Here is a 20,298-nt window from a genome sequence, read left to right as displayed (position 1 = left end):
TTCAACATCGGCCAGGTTAATTAGAAATAAGACTGCCAAAAATGCATCGTATTGCGCTGCCGGGCATTGTATCGGGATCAATTCAATGAACGGCAAATGCCAAATTTCAGGCGGGTTTTTGAGATTGTGCCCCACTTGCAATTCCTATAATGAACACATCATCGGAAAGGGCTTGCAAAGTACTTCAATAAAAACCCATTTTCATTTTCAACATCGGCCAGGTTAATTAGAAATAACAGTGCCAAAAATGCATCGCATTGCGCTGCCGGGCATTGTATCGGGATCAATTCAACGAACGGCAAATGCCGAATTCCGGGCAGGTTTTTGAGATTGTACCTCACTTGCAATTCCTATAATGAACACATCATCGGAAAGGTCTTGCAAAGTACTTCAATAATAACTCATTTTCATTTTCAACATCGGCCAGGTTAATTAGAAATAAGACTGCCAAAAAATGCATTGCATTGCGCTGCCGGGCATTGTATCGGGATCAATTCAACGAACGGCAAATGCCGAATTTCAGGCGGGTTTTTGAGATTGTACCTCACTTGCAATTCCTATAATGAACACATCATCGGAAAGGTCTTGCAAAAGTACTTCAATAAAAACCCATTTTCATTTTCAACATCGGCCAGGTTAATTAGAAATAAGACTGCCAAAAATGCATCGTATTGCGCTGCCGGGCATTGTATCGGGATCAATTCAATGAACTGCAAATGCCAAATTTCAGGCGGGTTTTTGAAATTGTACCTCACTTGCAATTCCTATAATGAACACATCATCGGAAAGGGCTTGCAAAGTACTTCAATAAAAACCCATTTTCATTTTCAACATCGGCCAGGTTAATTAGAAATAAGACTGCCAAAAATGCATAGCATTGCGCTGCCGGGCATTGTATCGGGATCAATTCAACGAACGGCAAATGCCGAATTCCGGGCAGGTTTTTGAGATTGTAATTCACTTGCAATTCCTATAATGAACACATCATCGTAAAGGTCTTGCAAAGTACTTCAATGAAAAAGCCTAAATTTGTGGAGTCGAAGTTCAAGAAAAGAACCAGCAGAAGAACAGCGTATTATGGAACTCCTGCAGCTGCCAAGAATATTCGGGATCATAATTTAAAATCCTTAATTTCAAATCAGCGGAAATTTGCAGAAATATTGTGGAGTGCAATAGAGCAAAAGACCGTGGTGACGGTCGGGGCTGACTTGATGAATACTGCTATAACAACGAAATTCAATGTCGGTGTGACGTATACTGATATAATTTCTGTTTGTCCCAACGCATCGGAGGAAACCATTGAACGCCTTAATGACATCACGTCAAATCACACGAGCGCAGGATGGCTCACAGACAGCATTGTTAATGCATTTGTTAAGCAGTGTGTTGGGATTAGAAATTCTCAATCGAATGAAGATAATTTTGGGTATTTGGATACGGACATCTGTGACATGATTATCAGTGGAAGACAGCCTCATTCAGTTGCGGCCACTATTGTTGATAAAAATCAGCAAATTCGCAAGGAAATTCTCTTTCCAGTTCTTATTCGTCAGGAATCCAATCATTTTGCTCTGCTACATTATCAAGAAATGCGTAAAAAGATCACATTTTACGACTCTTCCGGTGACCATGAGACGGACCAACAAAAACAAATTTTATCTTCGATTACGAAATACCTTTCTGATATTTCTGGTGCAAATATGAACAACGTAAGGGAGGAATTTTGTGACAAGTTCATTCAAAATGACTCGTCATCATGCGGCGTTTGCGTATGTATGTCAGCGTGGAATATTTGTTTTCAACAGCATCACCAAACGTATTCACAAAATGAATTTCGCGGGAAAATAATTTGGGACTTGCTTCAACAATGCATAACGTCATCTGACATTGTAAAGAATGCGGAGGTTGAAAGTGTCATAATCACACAAATTCCAGGACTCACAAACTTGGGAAATACATGCTTGTTTAATTCCGTTGCACAGGCATACTCTCATGTTATACTATGGTGTCGGGGCCAATGGACGACAGTATGAAAATTCATCCAGAAATAACAAATATACTCGTTCCATTGACAAACTTGAAGACGGTTGCACGTGACGTGTTATTGAATGCTGTTCGAACTGTATGCGACACAACTAATTTGGAATTTGGTAGTCAGCACGATTGCTGTGACTTCTTTTGGATTTCGCCTTTGCTAAAAGTATTGAAAGAGCTCGGATTGAAGCATGAATTGAACTATGAAAAGATTACTCAATGCGAAACATGCACTGCCAATCAAACAGAAACGTACCATCAAAAAATGTTCGACGTTGATTGCGAAGTGAAATCGATAGCTGACGCATTCGAAATTTTGAAACGACCATGTGAAAAATGTGGTTCCATGACGGATACCAATGTCAAATTCCACGAAACTCCAAAGATACTGACTGTGCGCCTTAACCGTTTGAGTGATGAAGCTCAAAAGTTGGAAAATGTCGTCATTCCCAGTAAAAATCTAAATATCTAAGGATCTGACCAAATCCGGGTTGGATATGCCCTCAAGGCGGTGATCGCACACAACGGAACGGCCCAAAACGGGCATTATACTACATATTTAATGAGCCCAAAGAGATCAGTGCAGATATGCGACGACGAACATGTGAGATTTGTCGATACCATTAAAGCATTCGATGTCATGTCCAGATCGGGCTACATTTTTCTTTATGTTAAAAAATACCAAAAACGAACGCTCCCGCAATCGTCACCCCGAACCAAATATTTCATGAAACCATTGCCCTCAAATATTGCGAATATCAATATCAATGACGAAGTCAAGAAAATGGGCGATATAATATTCCAAAATGTTGTAAAAATTGCTAATCTGACGTTACAGGAGTCGTCGACTGATGATCTGTGTCAGTATCATGCCCTATTTCTTGAACGAAAATACAGCCAACTACGTAACATCATCTGGCTTCTAACAACGGATTCTGGAAGAGAAAATTGGCAGGACGAGCTTGAAGGGATATTAAATTATGTCCGAAGTAAGGCTTGCATCACGCTTGAAAGATGGACAAGAAGTTTGACCACAGGTGCCGAATACAAATCGAGCAAGCACTTTTCGCGACCTGTTCTGAACAATGATTTCGTGCATAAAAAAAGTGAGCTCGTAACGCAATTGGGGCCAACCTACAATTGCAGTCAATATTTCAAATTGGTTGTAACTCCTGTAGTTGCTGTGATGTATCTTTCGATTATCGAGAATAGAACACATGAGCAAGTTCTGACAAAAATGAATCGATTGACCGAACAATACAATCGCCAGTGCTGATATTGCAACATTGGTTCCTTTTCTATTGATATTGTGTAGGCCTAGTTATGCTGGCACTGTTATTTCTAATTAACCTGGCCGATGTTGAAAATGAAAATGGGTTTTTATTGAAGTACTTTGCAAGCCCTTTCCGATGATGTGTTCATTATAGGAATTGCAAGTGAGGTACAATCTCAAAAACCCACCTGAAATTTGGCATTTGCCGTTCATTGAATTGATCCCGATACAATGCCCGGCAGCGCAATACGATGCATTTTTGGCAGTCTTATTTCTAATTAACCTGGCCGATGTTGAAAATGAAAATGGGTTTTTATTGAAGTACTTTGCAAGCCCTTTCCGATGATGTGTTCATTATAGGAATTGCAAGTGAGGTACAATCTCAAAAACCCGCCTGAAATTCGGCATTTGCCGTTCGTTGAATTGATCCCGATACAATGCCCGGCAGCGCAATGCAATGCATTTTTTGGCAGTCTTATTTCTAATTAACCTGGCCGATGTTGAAAATGAAAATGGGTTTTTATTGAAGTACTTTGCAAGCCCTTTCCGATGATGTGTTCATTATAGGAATTGCAAGTGAGGTACAATCTCAAAAACCCGCCTGAAATTTGGCATTTGCCGTTCATTGAATTGATCCCGATACAATGCCCGGTAGCGCAATGCAATGCATTTTTTGGCAGTCTTATTTCTAATTAACCTGGCCGATGTTGAAAATGAAAATGGGTTTTTATTGAAGTACTTTGCAAGCCCTTTCCGATGATGTGTTCATTATAGGAATTGCAAGTGAGGTACAATCTCAAAAACCCGCCTGAAATTTGGCATTTGCCGTTCATTGAATTGATCCCGATACAATGCCCGGCAGCGCAATACGATGCATTTTTGGCAGTCTTATTTCTAATTAACCTGGCCGATGTTGAAAATGAAAATGGGTTTTTATTGAAGTACTTTGCAAGCCCTTTCCGATGATGTGTTCATTATAGGAATTGCAAGTGAGGTACAATCTCAAAAACCCGCCTGAAATTTGGCATTTGCCGTTCATTGAATTGATCCCGATACAATGCCCGGTAGCGCAATGCAATGCATTTTTTGGCAGTCTTATTTCTAATTAACCTGGCCGATGTTGAAAATGAAAATGGGTTTTTATTGAAGTACTTTGCAAGCCCTTTACGATGATGTGTCCATTATAGGAATTGCAAGTGAGGTACAATCTCAAAAACCCGCCTGAAATTCGGCATTTGCCGTTCGTTGAATTGATCCCGATACAATGCCCGGCAGCGCAATGCAATGCATTTTTTGGCAGTCTTATTTCTAATTAACCTGGCCGATGTTGAAAATGAAAATGAGTTATTATTGAAGTACTTTGCAAGACCTTTCCGATGATGTGTTCATTATAGGAATTGCAAGTGAGGTACAATCTCAAAAACCTGCCCGGAATTCGGCATTTGCCGTTCGTTGAATTGATCCCGATACAATGCCCGGCAGCGCAATGTGATGCATTTTTGGCAGTCTTATTTCTAATTAACCTGGCCGATGTTGAAAATGAAAATGGGTTTTTATTGAAGTACTTTGCAAGCCCTTTCCGATGATGTGTTCATTATAGGAATTGCAAGTGAGGTACAATCTCAAAAACCCGCCTGAAATTCGGCGATTGCCGTTCGTTGAATTGATCCCGATACAATGCCCGGCAGCGCAATGCAATGCATTTTTTGCCAGTCTTATTTCTAATTAACCTGGCCGATGTTGAAAATGAAAATGAGTTATTATTGAAGTACTTTGCAAGACCTTTCCGATGATGTGTTCATTATAGGAATTGCAAGTGAGTTACAATCTCAAAAACCTGCCCGGAATTCGGCATTTGCCGTTCGTTGAATTGATCCCGATACAATGCCCGGCAGCGCAATGTGATGCATTTTTGGCAGTCTTATTTCTAATTAACCTGGACGATGTTGAAAATGAAAATGGGTTTTTATTGAAGTACTTTGCAAGCCCTTTCCGATGATGTGTTCATTATAGGAATTGCAAGTGAGGTACAATCTCAAAAACCCGCCTGAAATTTGGCATTTGCCGTTCATTGAATTGATCCCGATACAATGCCCGGCAGCGCAATACGATGGATTTTTGGCACTGTTATTTCTAATTAACCTGGCCGATGTTGAAAATGAAAATGGGTTTTTATTGAAGTACTTTGCAAGCCCTTTCCGATGATGTGTTCATTATAGGAATTGCAAGTGAGGTACAATCTCAAAAACCCGCCTGAAATTTGGCATTTGCCGTTCATTGAATTGATCCCGATACAATGCCCGGCAGCGCAATACGATGCATTTTTGGCAGTCTTATTTCTAATTAACCTGGCCGATGTTGAAAATGAAAATGGGTTTTTATTGAAGTACTTTGCAAGCCCTTTCCGATGATGTGTTCATTATAGGAATTGCAAGTGAGGTACAATCTCAAAAACCCGCCTGAAATTTGGCATTTGCCGTTCATTGAATTGATCCCGATACAATGCCCGGCAGCGCAATACGATGCATTTTTGGCAGTCTTATTTCTAATTAACCTGGCCGATGTTGAAAATGAAAATGGGTTTTTATTGAAGTACTTTGCAAGCCCTTTCCGATGATGTGTTCATTATAGGAATTGCAAGTGAGGTACAATCTCAAAAACCCGCCTGAAATTCGGCATTTGCCGTTCGTTGAATTGATCCCGATACAATGCCCGGCAGCGCAATGCAATGCATTTTTTGCCAGTCTTATTTCTAATTAACCTGGCCGATGTTGAAAATGAAAATGAGTTATTATTGAAGTACTTTGCAAGACCTTTCCGATGATGTGTTCATTATAGGAATTGCAAGTGAGGTACAATCTCAAAAACCTGCCCGGAATTCGGCATTTGCCGTTCGTTGAATTGATCCCGATACAATGCCCGGCAGCGCAATGCGATGCATTTTTGGCAGTCTTATTTCTAATTAACCTGGCCGATGTTGAAAACGAAAATGGGTTTTTATTGAAGTACTTTGCAAGCCCTTTCCAATGATGTGTTCATTATAGGAATCGCAGGTCAGGCACAATCTCAAAAACCTGCCCGGAATTCGGCGTTTGCCGTTCGTTGAAACTGATGCCGACGCAATGGTCGACAGCGTAATGAAATGCTTCATTGGTACTCGTAATCGTACTTAACCAGGACGAAGTTGAAAATGAAAATGGATTTTTATTAAAGCACTTTGCAAGCTCTTTCCGATGATGTGTCCATTGGCGGAATTGTATGTCAGGTACACTCTCAAATCCAGTGTGAAAATAGACATTTGCTGTACATCGGCAGTTCGGTACTCAAACAAGAGCGAAATATAGCGTAAAAGTTGCTAATCGTATTCAAAATTAAGCAGGACGAAAGACAATCCCTAAATACAGTATGCCCGAATGTGTATTTAGTGAAAATCGGAATATTTCGACACAGGATAGATCCGTTTCAATGGAGCAATCGGCGAATCGTCAAGTTGAGGGTTAATATTTCGTCATGTCAAAAATCGTGTTTCACATGATCACAAAGATTTCGCCGAAATTTCGCCAGGACGACTTGAGTTTGAAAACATGAACTATGTACGCTCGGCCGCTCGCAATACGCACCACTGTGATTCTGCCAGAAAATGCTTACGTCAAATTTCTGAAATTGCCGAGTCATTGTTGTCCGAATGATTCACTTGTGCTAAAATCAAATATTATAACCGGAAAAACAATTTCGCGACAGATTTGGAGTGCAAACGAACTGAAACACACGAGTTTTATCAATAAATGGCGCAAACGGTATAATCAATACAATATGTCATCGAAACTTGGAGGAGTGCTTCATTTTACAACCGCCAGGTAGTACTTATGGCATCTAAATTTTCAGCCGTTACGTAATCTACGCAGGCGGACCTATTTCGATTCTCGCCTGTAGCCGAAGCATCAGAGGTTAATTTGTGTTCCTTCCCCCATGTTTGACTGTTTCTTACGGCGTCAAGACGCCCGAAGAAAGACTCCACAAAAGATTATATGTGATATCGAGCAGGAAAAAAAACAAATAATAACGTTTAACGAAGACAGCCTATCCCACACTGTTACATCGGCCAATTGGCTTTAGTCGTTGTTTGATTAAAATACCATAATAGGTAAATGCAACATCTTCTTGCCGGTTAACTACATCGCATTGCACACTATGTGTCTTGAGCACATCAGAATATAAATGATTACGATTATTGCGATCAACGTCATGTTCGTGTTTGGTATAGGTCGACTGTAATGCCGCAATTTATAAGTTATTCAATAAACAATAAAAACAAAAAAATGCAATAGCGTTGCTTCTGCTTCGGACATTTTATATATTCGCAAAACTATTTCATCGTATGGTTTTACGTAGCCTACTTTTTGAAGATCAAAACGCACGATTTTGCGTCAAATACGACTTTTCGTCAAATTCGATTTTCGGTCAATTCCATTTTTGGTAAGTTTCAATCGACAATTAGAACATCCAAAATGTAACGGCGTGCCCTCTGCTTCGGATATGTTATATATTTCGATAAGTATTACATCATGATATTAACGATGATATCAAAAAGTTGAGAAATTGCGTACTTTTTCAAGATCAAAATTCACGATTTTGCGTCAAATACGACTTTTCGTCCAATTTGATTTTCGGGCTATTTCAATCAATGATTAGGACACGCTAAATGTAACGGCGTGCCCTCTGCTTCGGATATGTTACATATTGGGATAAGTATTAAATCATGATGTTAATGACAATACCAAAAAGTTGAGAAATTGTGTACTTTTTTAAGATCAAAATGCATAATTTTGCGTTAAATGCGACTTTTCGTCCAATTCGATTTTTGGGCAGTTTCAATCGACAATTAAAACACCCAAAATGTAACAGCGTGCCCTCTGCTTCGGATATGTTATATATTTCGATAAGTATTACATCATGATATTAACGATGATATCAAAAAGTTGAGAAATTGCGTACTTTTTCAAGATCAAAATTCACGATTTTGCGTCAAATACGACTTTTCGTCCAATTTGATTTTCGGGCTATTTCAATCAATGATTAGGACACGCTAAATGTAACGGCGTGCCCTCTGCTTCGGATATGTTATATATTTGGATAAGTTTTACATCATGATATTAACGATAATATCAAAAAGTTGAGAAATTGTGTACTTTTTTAAGATCAAAATGCATGATTTTGCGTCAAATACGAATTTTTGTCCAATTCGATTTTCGGTCAGTTTCAATCGACAATTAGAACATCCAAAATGTAACGGCGTGCCCTCTGCTTCGGATATGTTATATATCTGGATAATTATTACATCATGATATTAACGATAATATCAAAAAGTTGAGAAATTGTGTACTTTTTTTAAGATCAAAATGCACAATTTTGCGTCAAATACGACTTTTCGTCCAATTCGATTTTCGGTCAGTTTCAATCGACAATTAGGACACCCAAAATGTAACGGCGTGCCTTCTGCTTCGGATATGTTATATATCTGGATAGGTATTACATCATGATTATAATGATAATAGCAAAAATGTGGGAAATCGCGTACTTTTTGAGGATCAAAATGTACAATTTTGCGTCGAATACGACTTTTCGTCCAATTCGATTTTCAATCAGTTTCAATCGACAATTCGGACATCTTAAATGTAACGGCGTGCCCTCTGCTTTGGATATGTTCTATATTTCGATTCCACATTGCAGGCGATCCATCGATAGCAATCCTTGGCGGAGATGATTGAGCTCCGGTAAGGCGAAATCGTTCAGACAGAAAAAAATTCAGGAACTGTGAGATAGATATAGAGTCGTGACTTTTTGTAATGCAGGAAGCGATAGGAAGAGAAACTTCTCCTTTGATAGGATTCCGCACCAACAACGTATAAATTTGGAAGTCTTCACCTCTTTTCAGGCTCCCACTGGCGTCGCAATAAATCATGTCTATCTTACATAAGGTATTAAACGCTTTGATCCCGAAAATTGTAAATATAATGATTTGCGGGGGAGATGTTTGAATGGATCTAATAAATCTTGTGGAATCCGCCTCTTCATCCTTCATTTTCTCCAAGTTGACGTACCATTCGCGTTTGACATCAATTAAAGTCTGTTTGCACTTGAGTTTTCTAAGTACGTTGGAACTTGCTACGTCTGTGTGGGAGCCGAGGATCCTCTGCTCAGCGGTCAAAGTATCGTACAACTCGTTGGGGAGCGATGCCGGCTTTCGGTGCTCCAGTTTACTTCTGATCATTTTCCGCTCGCTTCCGCGAACTGGACGTGATCGTACGCATTCTCCTGTGTGACAACACTTCTTCTTCATAGTTCACAAGTTCAAATGACATCACGAGCTGGTTCATCAACTAACGTAATTGTGGCGCGAAGGCCCCAAATAATATTCGTGTCTATGCCGCATAATACCAATTATTGATCGTGAATTCAAGTGACAGCCAATATAGTCGCTAGCTACCGAGGTTGACTCAAGAATTCCTACCTTAGTGTTGAAGGTTTATCAAGGCCCCTCCTCGCCATCTCATCAGTGTAAGCGGTGCTCTATAAAAATCCTATTCTAGCCGTGCTACAAGTCGGCAGTTAATATATATGAAATAAATATGAAAAAATGGCCTTGTGTAAATGACCATAGTGGCTGACAAACACCATGAACACCTCAAGCAAACAAAGACTAACCATATTGAAGATCAACCAATTACCAACGCCAAAAATGTCTAATATCTCAAAGCTTTGCGTTTCATTTTGAGTGTCCTAATTGTCGATTGAAACTGACCGAAAATCGAATTGGACGAAAAGTCGTCTTTGACGCAAAATCGTACATTTTGATACTCAAAAAGTACGCAATTTCTCAACTTTTTAATATTATCGTTAATACCATGATGCAATACCTATCCAGATATATAACATATCCAAAACAGAAGGCACGCCGTTACATTTTGGGTGTTCTAATTGTCGATTGAAACTGACCGAAAATCGAATTGGACGAAAAGTCGTATTTGACGCAAAAATGTACATTTTGATCCTCAAAAAGTACGCAATTTCTCAACTTTTTGATATTATCGTTAATATCATGATGTAATACTTATCCAGATATATAACATATCCAAAGCAGAGGGCACGCCGTTACATTTTGGGTGTTCTAATTGTCGATTGAAACTGACCGAAAATCGAATTGGACGAAAAGTCGTATTTGACGCAAAAATGTACATTTTGACCCTCAAAAAGTACGCAATTTCTCAACTTTTTGATATTATCGTTAATATCATGATGTAATACTTATCCAGATATATAACATATCCGAAGCAGAGGGCACGCCGTTACATTTTGGGTGTTCTAATTGCCGATTGAAACTGACCGAAAATCGAATTGGACGAAAATTCGTATTTGATGCAAAATCATGCATTTTGATCTTAAAAAAGTACACAATTTCTCAACTTTTTGATATTATCGTTAATATCATGATGTAATACTTTTCGAAATATATAACATATCCGAAGCAGAGGGCACGCCGTTACATTTTGGGTGTTCTAATTGTCGATTGAAACTGACCGAAAATCGAATTGGACGAAAATTCGTATTTGACGCAAAATCATGCATTTTGATCTTAAAAAAGTACACAATTTCTCAACTTTTTGATATTATCGTTAATATCATGATGTAATACTTATCGAAGTATATAACATATCCGAAGCAGAGGGCACGCCGTTACATTTTGGATGTTCTAATTGTCGATTGAAACTGACCGAAAATCGAATTGGACGAAAATTCGTATTTGACGCAAAATCATGCATTTTGATCTTAAAAAAGTACACAATTTCTCAACTTTTTGATATTATCGTTAATATCATGATGTAATACCTATCCAGATATATAACATATCCGAAGCAGAGGGCACGCCGTTACATTTTAGATGTCCGAATTGTCGATTGAAACTGACCGAAAATCGAATTGGACGAAAAGTCGTATTTGACGCAAAATTGTACAGTTTGATCCTCAAAAAGTACGCAATTTCTCAACTTTTTGACATTATCGTTAATATCATGATGTAATACCTATCCAGATATATAACATATCCGAAGCAGAGGGCACGCTGTTACATTTTGGGTGTCCTAATTGTCGATTGAAACTGACTGAAAATCGAATTGGACGAAAAGTCGTATTTGACGAAAAATCATGCATTTTTATCTTAAAAAAGTACGCGATTTCCCGACTTTTTGCTATTATCATTATAATCATGATGTAATACTTATCGAAATATATAACATATCCGAAGCAGAGGGCACGCCGTTACATTTTAGATGTCCGAATTGTCGATTGAAACTGACCGGAAATCGAATTGGACGAAAAGTCGTATTTGACGCAAAATCATGCATTTTGATCTTGAAAAAGTACGCAATTTCTCAACTTTTTGATATTGTCATTAATATCATGATTTGATACTTATCCCAATATCTAACATATCCGAAGCAGAGGGCACGCCGTTACAATTCGGGTGTCCTAATTGTCGATTGAAACTTACCAAAAATGGAATTGACCGAAAATCGAATTTGACGAAAAGTCGTATTTGACGCAAAATCGTGCGTTTTGGTCTTCAAAAAGTAGGCTACGTAAAACCATACGATGAAATAGTTTTGCGAATATATAAAATGTCCGAAGCAGAAGCAACGCTATTGCATTTTTTTTGTTTTTATTGTTTATTGAATAACTTATAAATTGCTGCATTACAGCCGACCTATACCAAACATGAACATGACGTTGATCGCAATAATCGTAATCATTTATATTCTGATGTGCTCAAGACACATAGTGTCCAATGCGATGTAGTTAACAGGCAAGAAGATGTTGCATTTACCTATTATGGTATTTTAATCAAACAACGACCAAAGCCGATTGGCCGATGTGACAGTGTGGGATAGGCTGTCTTCGTTAAACGTTATTATTTGTTTTTTTTCTGCTCGATATCTTTTGTGGAGTCTTTCTTCGGGCGTCTTGACGCCGTAAGAAATAGTCAAACATGGGGGCAGTAGCACAGATAAGCCTCCGGTGCTTCGGCAACGGGCGAGAATCGAAATAGGTTCGCCTGCGTAGATTACGTAATGGTCGAAAATTTAGATGCCATAACTACTACTTGACGGTTGTAAAATGAAGCACTCCTTCAAGTTTCGATAACATATTGTATTGATCATACCTTTTGCGCCATTTATTGATAAAACTTTTGTGTTTCAGTTCGTTTGCACTCCAAATCTGTCGCGAAATTGTTTTTCCAGTAATAATATTTGATTTTAGCACAAGTGAATCATTCGGACAACAATGACTCGGCAATTTCGGAAATATGACGTAAGCATTCTCTGCCAGAATCACAGTGGTCAATACGCGATACCACTGTTATTTTACGTGAATCAGTGGCCGGGTGAAACATCATATTATACTTATGAGTCATTAAATTCTATGGTTTTGAAATCACTGGACAACAATTTTCACGAAAAAATTGTTGACTTTGAATTTGCAGTTGATTTAGGCTAATTTTGGTATGCTGATTATAAAAATGCCGCAGATTTTCTTCTATCACGTCAAGTTTTTGCTCTGCGACACTTGGACCGGTCCTCTTCACCTTATATTAGGGTTACCATACGTCCTCTTTTAAGAGGATTTGTCCTCTTTTTTTAAAGTGTCCTCGGAGGACGCCCTTTTGTCCTCTTTTTTGAGATTTTGTCCTCTTTTTTGAAAATTTAGGTCATATTTAGAGCGAGATGCGAGTGATATGTCGTAAATTAGCACAGCAGTGACGCTCAAACGGTATTTTGAGCTATGAGCGAAAAGATGACCTTTTATTTTTACTTTTTTAGTCAACCAATCACAAAGTGGGGAAAGTTCACCGAATTTTGAGAATTCTTCTCCGGTTTTGCAAGTCTTAAATTTCTGAAAACGTGTCCTCTTTTTAGATTTCCAAAATATGGTAAGCCCAATGATATATATACAATATACATCACAATGATTGGAAACTTCAGTGAGCTCTGCGTTTGAGCGCGTCGCGAGTCATGCTTCACTACAGGTATGAAATCGATGTAAACAAACGGTTCGCCAGCAATCTTTCTTCAGGAACTGGCGTTAACGTAGTGAAAAGTTTTTTATCGAGACCTCTTTTGCACGTGAAATATATGCATACGGTTGCCAGTGAACCCGTCCCTCGGTGAACCCGTCCCGTGAACCCGTCCTTCGGTGAACCCGTCCCTCGGTGAACCCGGCCCTCGATGAACTCGGCCCTCGGTGAATTCCGCCCTCGGAAAATTTTGAAATTAAGTGTATTAACAAGTATTAATATGAATTATTAAACTAATAATGTTATTATCAACCGATTTGTCGATCTTGTAAGGAGGTCAGGGCATGCGTAGATCACGCAGTCACGGAGTGATCAGATCACGTGATCACGATTGCGTGGTCGGCTCATTGTTGGATTGACTTGGCGAGGGGCGGACGTGCGACGTTCGACATCCTCGTATCTGTTCATGACATCGCGTTGGGTCTTATCGCATTGTATATTGTGTGTGACTTGTTCAGATGAAAAATATATCCCAACGATTGTTATTGCTCACACATCAACCAGGCGTGGTCTGCTCGTTATTGCAACTGTAGGTTGAGGTGGGGTGTTAGGGTTGGGTAGGGTAGGGGGGGGGGAGACATTAGGGTTCGGGGAGTGGGACATTGGGTTCGGGTAGGATACTAGGGTTGGGGAGGGGGATATTAGGGTTGGTGGAGGTGGGATATTAGGGTTGGTGGAGGTGGGATATTAGGGTTGGGGGAGGGGGGGATATTAGGGTTGGGGCAGGATATTAGGGTTGCCGGAGGTGGGATATTAGAGTTGCCGGAGGTGGGATATTAGGGTTGGGGGAGGGGGGATATTAAGGTTGGGGTAGGATATTAGGGTTAGGGTTAGGATATTAGGGTTGCCGGAGGTGGCATACTAGGGTTAGGATATTAGGGTTGCCGGAGGTGGGATATTAGGGTTGCCGGTGGGGGGACATTAGGGTTGGGGCAGGATATTAGGGTTGCCGGAGGTGGGATATTAGAGTTGCCGGAGGTGGGATATTAGGGTTGGGGGAGGGGGGATATTAAGGTTGGGGTAGGATATTAGGGTTAGGGTTAGGATATTAGGGTTGCCGGAGGTGGCATACTAGGGTTAGGATATTAGGGTTGCCGGAGGTGGGATATTAGGGTTGCCGGTGGGGGGACATTAGGGTTGGGGTAGGATATTAGGGTTGCCGGTGAATACAAAATTCATCGAGGGACGGGTTCACTGGTAATCGTGCATACTGTACAGGTTTTGGCCAATACCAGTAGCATGGCTTAATATTCAGACGAAACTGATGTACCAGTGTGCCTACGTGATGAACATTGTGATCGGCGGTGGTCTCGCAGTATCAAATAAAGGTGGATACTTCATAGTACGAGCTAGAGTTGGGATCAGGTCACTATCTTCCAAGTCATTGCAAATTTTTAATCAAGTCACGAAGTCATTTCTAAATTTTTCAAGTCAATTCAGGCAGGTTCTAAAACTGACTCTGAAGTCAGGCCTTCTGAAGTTGTGAAAGTAGGCAAAACCTACTTGAGGATATCGCAAAAAGCATCACGTTTTTGAAGTAATAATAGTCATTATTCCTTTGTTACGGAGATTCATCTTGTGATCTGAATGCTCATATATACAATTGAATAAAAATAAATATATTTTCATTTGATACATATCAGGAGTAATCGTCAGCAGCTTGTAGATACAGTATACAATTGACTAACAGATGTATACAAAGTAAAGTCTAACTCATTTCTTCATACTACTCGAGTACTTTTCAGACCGTTCATTTTCTGCTTCAACAAGTAGATTTCAATATCCAATTGACTAAGAAACGTCTGCAAAACCTGGTCTTAACCTACTTTTTCAAACTACGGTGGGCTACTTCATGAGCAATGTTCCCTCTAAGCTGCGCAAATGCGCAGTGCTGAAGCGGTCCCTGCGCACAGAAAATCTAAGTTGCGCACAGAAAATCCGAAGTGATGTTTTTTTGAAGTCGTTGCGCACTGTTGTCCAAGGCACCACGCAGACGCGCAAACTCGTGAAAAATTAGAGGGAACATTGCCAGGGGCAAATAGTGTTATCGCTGAAGTCTTACATCGGCGTACAAGTGCGGCCAGCAAAGGTAAATACTGCGCTCCGTGAAGAAATCAGACTTTGCAATCACGAGCGCCTAACGAAAAATCTTTTCTTTTAGTATGGTCTCGTATGCGTGAGCGATACTGATATCATTTCTGGGAATGGCAAAATAACATGGTTTAACATAGTTATAAATAACAATGGGCGAGCTCGAAGTTAATCTGCGAGAAACTAGCGCATAGTCTTCTCCGCATGTCATGAACATTGCGTAAGATTTCCTCAGGACCGTATCTGCCGCACCCAAACCCTCAATTAGGGGGCCGATATCGAAAGGAACCCAAAATTATTTCGTGAATTAACATAAATCATGGTGTATTTTTTGGGAATTTTTCAAAATATTTATCCCGCCGCGCGCGAATTAATTTTGTCAAATGTCTTGATTATTGGGTACCCGTCCCACAACGAAAAATAGGCGTGATTAAGAGAAATGGGCACTTGGGCGTCGGCCATTACCTTATGCCACGGCGCACCAAGACATATGAAGTTATAGGCTATGTGACATGCGACTCCGAGAAGTGCGCCAAAACGATCAGCAGCGAGAAAAGCTTGGCCGAAAAGGACTGCCCTATATGCTGACCGAAAACTTCGATTCATACATATAAGTTTAATGTCTATAGGCGCGTAAATGGCTGGCGCTTAATGTTCATGTGCTGGCGATCCGAGTCCCACAACCAGAAAAATGCTATGTCGAGGGAAGATTATTTGCCAGTAGAGAAATACCAATTTTGATTCGTGTTTTAGTTTAGTACGTTTGAGCGATTTCAATGTCTTTTGACATAGCCGATAGGAGGTCACGAAATAGCATCATATAACGAAGTCATTATACCAACGAGTGCTCGCGAAGATGTTTAATTAATATTATGAGGACCTACCTTTTCTAACACACCTCACTTGATCAGCTTTACCGGTAAATCTGATTATGTGAGCAGAGAGATGATAAAAATGGATAGCAATAGACATATGCTATGTAATTCCCGATCATATTGACCGATTCAATCATGAATCATATAAAATTTTCGCGCTTCGCGCGTTCAGGCGAGATAGCCACTAAGCCCCCTCGATGTAGATGATATCGACAAAAAGCGCAGAGCCCGATAGGGGGCCTGGGGGACTTCGCCCCCGATAAGTTCGGTTTATCACCTTATGTGGGGGGCTGGTTGCGCACTATAGTCCAAGAGCCTGCGCAGTGAGTTAACGTGTTTGCGCAGACTCGTGAAAAATTAGAGGGAACATTGTTCATGAGTACAATTTAACATGATATGATGGTATATCTTATAAGTGTATGTGAGCGCAAGAGCGACCCACAATAGGTAGAAAGTTCCTGCCACTGTCCATGTCAGGTTTGATAGACTTGTCCACAGCCAATGATCTATAAATGATTGTTCACAGCATATACTTTGCATGGTCATTAAATTGTAATGTTGTCCATGTCCAGTCCAGTTTGTCAACTCTTACAATCATAGTTGACTTGCAAGATGGTGACTTCGAAGAATGGGGCGGAATAGAGACTATCCAACAATCCCCTTCACTCAACAAATCTCCGAACTTACACATCACCATCTATTCCCTCAACGGTCGAGGTGATCATGGAAGAAGTTGGTCGAATCCGAGCATCATAACAATGTGTCATCGCATGGGTATTACAGAAGCAGGATTTTGAAAAGCTTAAATACCTCACCGCTTCATGGACTCCTAAATGCTCTGATACTAGTCGTGTCTAAATTTCAATGAGGATACCAACACCATAATATCATTGAGAATTTTATACAGGGTATGGATATTTCATTTACTATAACACTTGAAAACTGCATAAACAACTTTTGTTATCATGTCAGACTTGTTGTCATCTAAATTCAGAATAACAAGAACCAAAATCCTAGTCAACGGAAAGCATTTAGGTCAAGTGAATATGTAGCAAAAGAGGATTTTCATGTTTATGCAAATTACAATATCAGATATACCTATGTTTAAGCCATTCGATAAATGTACTGTCTGCATCTATTTTTGTTGTAATTTATGAAACTGTGCTGTGCTATTATGAACAATCGAATAACTGTGCCTAGTAGTTGATATAACGTCAATGTTTCTTGTCACGTAACAAAAATATGTATTCTCAAATGTTATTTTTTCGAGCTTTCTTATCCTCTCTTAATGACAATAACAGGACAGCAGTTGGATGGTAGAGCAGCGATCTCACATGACGTTGAACACTAGTATGTTTCAAGCCGTTCAGTCAGTTCATAGTCGTTAAGTAAGATTATTTTTCTCTGCATCAATCGATCCAATGAGTATCAATCCAATCCGGCACCATTCGTCAAAGTATTATTCATTTTGACTACAATCTTTGGAAATACCTCAATGTCTGAAGAAAAGTGGAACATGACATGGTTGCTTCTCATGGACGGCCTGGAGTGCCGAAATTCCATAAGATAATGATTTGCACTTTTATTAAGATCCCTGAATCCTTTTTAATTTCCTCGCGGCTGTGGGTTGCTTTGCGGCTGTTTCAATACACGAACAATCTTTTCTTGAAAGTTTGAATGGACTATAATTTATAAAAAATGTTAACGATCCTGTAAAAAATTTATGCATTAGACATTTACAGAATGGGAATTTTTTATGTCACAGTTTTGCCAGTCAACTACAATTGAAATCAAGTTATTTATTCAATCCGTCAAGTATTTTCCGTACTGCCGCATATGCAATATATATGAGCAATATGCATATTCAAGAGAGAGATTTTGCATTGGATGATTGTGGAGTTACATTGCTGGAAAAATAACCTGAGTATTTGAGGCAGCAGCACATACAATGCAAGTTGATGCTAATGCTCAGGTCATAAAGCGTGATGCAAATGGCGAAAAGTTATGAAGGTTATACATAAAAAACCATAGACGTTCACACTATACAATGACGAAGGTTACAAAATCATTTCCTAACCTTTCAATGAATAAGACACCATAGAATGTTGCTCGCAAATGCATAAATCATCTATTTTGTACAATCCTTCCAGCTATCAATCTTAACGAGTACTCCATGTTAATTTTCAAGGTTTACAGGCAATTCATGGGGAACACTTCACAACGGGTAGTTCATATCAAAGAAGTGCCAAAACGTTCACCAGGTATATTTTGAATAAATGGGCATTGGTAGACGCTTTCGGACACCACGGTGTGAAAGATTCAACTATTTAGAGTAGTACGACATATCACGCCAGGTCGATGTGCACAATACCAACTATGGAGTGATTATCCTCAATGTCATTCTAGTCCATTGTTTAGCCGATGGAATATTGTTTGGAACAATGCCGATTCTCATCATGTGGAATGTGGATTGAACGGCCTGACCCGGTAAAAAGTTATATCTGTTAGCATTTTACCAATCAGTACAACGTTAGTTTCCGGTTAGTTCCGATTTTATATTATATTATGAAGGTACAATCGCTATACTGATACTATGGTTTCCAGTGAACTCGGCCCTACAATATCACAACATATACTATATAAAACAACTTAGTTGCTCACACAATTATCGTAATCAACCCTTCTCTTTCAAAAAATCAGGTGACATAAATGCTGCCAGAATATTTTAAAATCCTCTTTTAACAATCCTTCTGGGTTCTGCACATCTATATTGACGCTCACCCACAGTATCTATTAATTTTTTTAGCTGTGTCGTACATGCATGGTTGCAACCGATGCTAAAATGCCTCACAGCTAGTCGGTACTTTGATAAATGTGCATTGTTAAAAGTTATATTAGATCCTAGTATGCAGCACTGCCTCACTATGCTCAAGAATCCAACAAAAACTAAACCAATTGGGGAAAAGCAGTGAATTAGTACCCCAGAAAGGTCGATTGCAGCACTCCCCCACAGTCGACATACGCAATTCCGTACCTCTACTCAAGCATATCCCGCGACGGACTGATTTCGCCGGGAATCTATCTTATAGCGTTAAGGGGCGTGGCAGTTTCCAATCATTGTATATATATATATATATATCATTGGGTAAGCCTAAATGTCACCGACATTTTCGCAACCTCCTCATTGAACACCACACTGTTCGCTGACGATACTCACCTCCTCTCTTTCGCATCATCGACGGCAGAGCTGGATGCCCTGACTAGTGACCAAATGCCCAAAGTGCACGAGTGGACGGCCCAAAATAACCTTTGCATAAACGCCTCGAAATTACTGTATCGACTTAGGAATCCGGCCCGCCAAGTAGCCTACTTCATTTTCGTATATCCGGCCCACCGACTGGAGAAGTTGCCCACCCCTGCTTTAAATCCTTGATCCAATCGAAGTTACAATACGGCATCCTCTGTTGGGGGGCACTCGAGCCACTGCAAAAACTACAACGTAAGGTACTCCGTATCATAGCTAGGGCCCCACAGGGGCCTGGTTGTCCGCACGACAAGTCGCTGCTGAGATTCGGTGTTCTAAACATAGATTAGGGTTACCATATTTAGAGACGGAGTTAAACCCGCTCAGAGGCCAAACGCCAGACGCCAAACGCCGAGCGGCGGCCGAATGTCTATACGGCGTTTGGCGTCTGGTTTTCTGAGACGCCAAGTAGCTATACGGCGTTTGGCGTCTGACATGGTGAGACGCCGAGTAGCTATACGGCGTTTGGCGTCTGCTATGTTCAGACGCCGCGTAGCTATACGGCGTTCGGCGTCTGGTATGTTGTGACGCCGCGTAGCTATACGGCGTTCGGCGTCTGGTATGTTGAGACGCCGAGTTGCTGTACGGCGTC

At 40.1% G+C, this 20,298-nt stretch overlaps 1 long non-coding RNA gene across 1 annotated transcript; it reads right to left on the bottom strand.

The window, feature by feature from the left end:
• Nucleotides 1–17,287: 17,287 nt before the first annotated feature.
• Nucleotides 17,288–18,857, bottom strand: LOC145448017 (uncharacterized). Its single transcript, XR_013917777.1, has 2 exons — nucleotides 18,480–18,857; nucleotides 17,288–18,084 (listed from the first exon to the last, which is right to left on the bottom strand). It is a non-coding gene; the product is annotated as an uncharacterized LOC145448017 (long non-coding RNA).
• Between the last annotated feature and the right edge of the window lie 1,441 nt (nucleotides 18,858–20,298).

This window comes from Botryllus schlosseri, chromosome 10 (genome assembly GCF_051294905.1).
Source record: "Botryllus schlosseri isolate E-star chromosome 10, Bs_hap1, whole genome shotgun sequence".
NCBI lineage: Eukaryota > Metazoa > Chordata > Ascidiacea > Stolidobranchia > Styelidae > Botryllus > Botryllus schlosseri.
This window is presented reverse-complemented; position numbering and strand designations above follow the sequence as displayed.